Source organism: Meles meles, unplaced genomic scaffold (genome assembly GCF_922984935.1).
Source record: "Meles meles unplaced genomic scaffold, mMelMel3.1 paternal haplotype, whole genome shotgun sequence".
In the NCBI taxonomy this organism is placed as follows: Eukaryota; Metazoa; Chordata; class Mammalia; order Carnivora; family Mustelidae; genus Meles; species Meles meles.
In genome coordinates this window covers 464,980-468,900 of record NW_025721128.1, presented here as the reverse complement: position 1 = coordinate 468,900, position 3,921 = coordinate 464,980, and positions in this window count along the sequence as shown.

Here is a 3,921-nt window from a genome sequence, read left to right as displayed (position 1 = left end):
CTTAGAATGGGGCAGTGCCTCAGGGGCCATGCAGCATTCTCCTAGCCTGAGCATTGGCCTGAGCTCCCAAGAATAAGGTTTCCTTCTGGGGACAGCAGGGGTTCTGTTGTGTGGCTCGTGAATCACATTTTGGACCATATGTTGGTATTCCAGAATAGGCTTCTAGAGACAGGTGCCTGAAAACCTAAGCTAGGGTTCCGATGAGGTCCTATGGCCAGGTCAGGTTCAATCTTCAGACTCAGGGTCATTGACCAGCATGTCTGCCTGGAAGTGGGTGACTAGGGTGTATCAGACTGCGCATTTTGATCAAGAGCTGCTTATGAAATTGGGGTGGGCTCAGGGGCCTTACAGGTTTCTCCTAATCTGGAGGATTTGGGTAACTGTGAAGGGCAGACTTTCAGTCAGGAGGGTAGACCCACTCTGGCAATGTGCTTCCGGAGGCCCCATCCTGGAGAGTGTGTGGGCCAGGGCTTTGGGGATAGAAGTCTACTGATACAAACTCGGGTTAGGATTAGGGGCGAAGTGATAGCAGACCCGATCTGCAGATGGTGAGAGCAGCAACACGGGATTTAAAATTAGGGCAATGGGGAGGCGGGAGCACAGGCTTTCCTGTCTGGGTTGTGTTTCTTGGATGGCCACTGTTAGGGTCCGTGATCAAAGGAATGAGACTGACACAAAGCGAAAACCAAGCAAAACTTTATTTCATGCCAAGCATCGAAAATCAAACCGACTGGTTGGTGCCATCTCTTACGAAGAGGCAACAACAACGAGAATGCCACTCTTGGCAACAAACAGGCGATGATGATGAGGACGACAACCCCAACAACACAGACTCTGCTCCCCATGACGCCACTCTGACAAGGTGGTTCCCCAGACGAGGCCACTCTGGACAAGGCCACATGCTGGACGAAGGCTGTTCCCGATGATGAAGAGGCCGTTCTGGACCAGGCTGCTCGCCGATGAGGCCGCACGCTGAAGAGGCTGCTCCCTGGAATGACGCGCTCTGGCTAGGCCGCTCGGGGGAGGCCGCTCTGGTGAGGCCGCGGCTTGGGGCAGCGAGGTCGGTCGCGGCGGGGCTGTGGCAAGGTGGGTCGTGGGCGCTGAGGCCGCTCGCCGTGGCGCTGCTGCTCGGGGTGGTGCGGTTCCCAGCAATTCCGCTCCCGATGCTCCCAATGATCCTGAAGCTCTGACGCTCCCGACGACCCCGACGCTATCACTCCTATGACTACCCTAATGGCTCCTCTAACGGCTCCCAAAGGCTACTTTAACAGCTACCCTAATGGCTATTCTAACGGCTATTCTAACTGCTATTCTAAGTGCTATTCTAACTCCTCCTGCTTCTCTAACAGCTATTCTAACTCCTCCTACTTCTCCAATGGCTATTCTAACTCCTCCTACTTCTCCAATGGCTATTCTAACTCCTCCCACTACTCCAATAGCTATTCTAACTCCTCCCACTACTCCCCAGCTTCACAGACTAACCTATACAGAGGTGGTTGAACCTGGCCCACACACAGGTGGTCAATAAGATTTCAACTCACCACAGTTAATATATGTGCGCTCCACTGATTGGATATGGCTATCTGGCCTGGCCCATCTCTATATCCGGGGTTTACAGTTCCTCTGGCTAATACGGCCCCTACAGCCACGAAATGTATGGTTGGCCACATCAGTCCATGGGAGATTGTGTGTCTGTGTGGATTCTGCCCGGCTCCAAAGGATTTCGGGTCTTTCAGGGGGGAAGGGAAGTGCTGTTTTCCGTCTCAGGGGTCCAGCCATAGCAGGAATTCCAGAGTCGGATTCTGGGTCCGGGTACCTGGAAACCCGACAGAGGGTGAGAATTTGCGCCTAGGGGTATGGACAGCCCGATATACACACTCCTGGTCCAGCTAGCCAAGGGAATGTTTGAAAGTGGGCTCAGGCTGAGGGTCTCAATGCCTGGTTGTGGCCAGGGCGGACCTCCTGGGTGGGCGTGGTCTCATGGGCCATTCACTTGTTAACCCTCTGATGGTTTGACGCCCATCCCCACAGCAAGCTTTTCCTGCTGTGGGGAAGGAGGAGTGCTCTTTTGTGCTTGAAGTTCCCCCATAGGCCAATTTGAGCTAAGGTTTGGGCATAGATGCCTGAATAACTAGGCTGTGTCAAACAGAGCATTAGTGCACTGGGCGGCCTAGGATACTGGGGTGCCGTCGAAGGCCGTGCAAGTTGATCATCATGTGGGGCTTCTGAGCGACCCACAGGCCCTTCTTCTTTCTGGAGGGCAGGCAGAAGGCAGTGTCGTGGCTCCAGATTTCCCAATCCAGAGGGCTTGCGGGACAGGAGGGAGAGGACGGAAGTCTGAAAGCACAAGCACTGGTTCAGTTCAGTGCCGAGTGCATGGCAGTTCCAATGTGCAGCATCTGACTCAAGATCTCAAGCACCTGTGTCAGGGCAAGTGTCATATGGTCGCTCACGCTGGAGTTTGTGTCCACAGTGGCCGAAGAATGGAGGGGTGGTCTCATGAGGCCATGGAGGTTTATCCAGGCTGGGGCTTGTGAGCTGCTCCGAACAGCAAGCGTTCCTTCTGAGGGACAGTGGGAACCCGTTTTGATGGCTCCAGGGTCCCCCATATGGAAAGACTTGGAGATGGTCACTCACGCTTGAGTTTGTGTCCATGATGGCCAACAAATGGAGGAGTGGCATCAAAGGCCATGAGGTTTTCCCCAGGATGGGGCTTCTGAGCTGCTCTGAACAGCAAGCTTTACTTCTACGGGACAGGGGTAGTCTGTTTGGGTGGCTCCAGAGTGCCCCATATGGAAAGATTGTTAGCAGAGCTCACCACATGGATGCCTGGAAAGCCCTGCTAAGGGTTAGGGGTGAGTTGATGGCTGGCCTAATCTGCAGACAGTGAGGGCTGTCCCTCGGGATCATTAGGGTGATGGGGAGACGGATTCTGCCCGGCTTCCAAGGGTTTGGTATATTTCGGAGGGAAGGGAAGAGTGCTGTTTTCCGTCTCAGGGGTCCCGCAACAGCTGGGATTCCAGTCAGCTTCTGGATCCAGGCACGTGGAGAACCCATCCAAGGGTGAGGATTTGGGCCTAGGGGCATGGCAGGCCCAATATGCGGGCTCCTGGTCCAGCTAGCGAGGGGGCTTGTCTGAAAGTGGGCTCAGGCTGAGGGCCACAATACCTCTTTGTGGCCAGGGTGGCCCTGTTGGGTGGGCGTGGTCTCATGGGCCATGCAGCTGCCTCCGACTCTGAGGGTTTGACCCCGATCCCAAGAGCAAGCTTTTCCTCCCATGGGGAAGGAAGAATGCTCTTTGGGGCTTGAGGTTCCCCCATAGGCTGGGATTGGACCTATGTTCTAGGCACAGATGCCTGAACACCCAGGTTGGGTAGAGATGACAGCCTCGGGCCATGGCTGGTCCCACCTGCACTTTGGGACCCACTACCTAGGGGGACGACGGGAGGTCGGGGCTCAGGCTGTGTCAGGCAGAGCATTAGTGCACAGGGCTGCCCAGGATATTGGGCACCGTCAAGGGCCATGCAGGTTGATCCTCTCGTGGGGAATCTGGGAAGACACATAGGGCCCTTCTTCTTTCTGGGGGGCAGGAAGAAAACTGTGTTGTGGCTCCAGAGTTCCCAATCTGGGGGCTTGCGGCCCAGGAAGGTGAGGATGGAAGTCTGAACCCACAAGCGCAAGTTCAGTTCAGTGCCGAGCACATGGCACTTCCAATGTGTAGCATCTGACTCGAGATCTCCAGCACCTTAGTCAGTGCGAGTGTCAGATGATCACTCACGCTGGAGTTTGTGTCCGTGATGCCGGAAAATGGAGGGGTGGCCTCATGAGGCCATGGAGCTTTTCCCAGGCTGGGGTTTGGGAGCTGCTCCGAACAGCAAGCTTTCCTTCTGCGGGACAGGGGGAGTCCGTTTTGATGGCTCC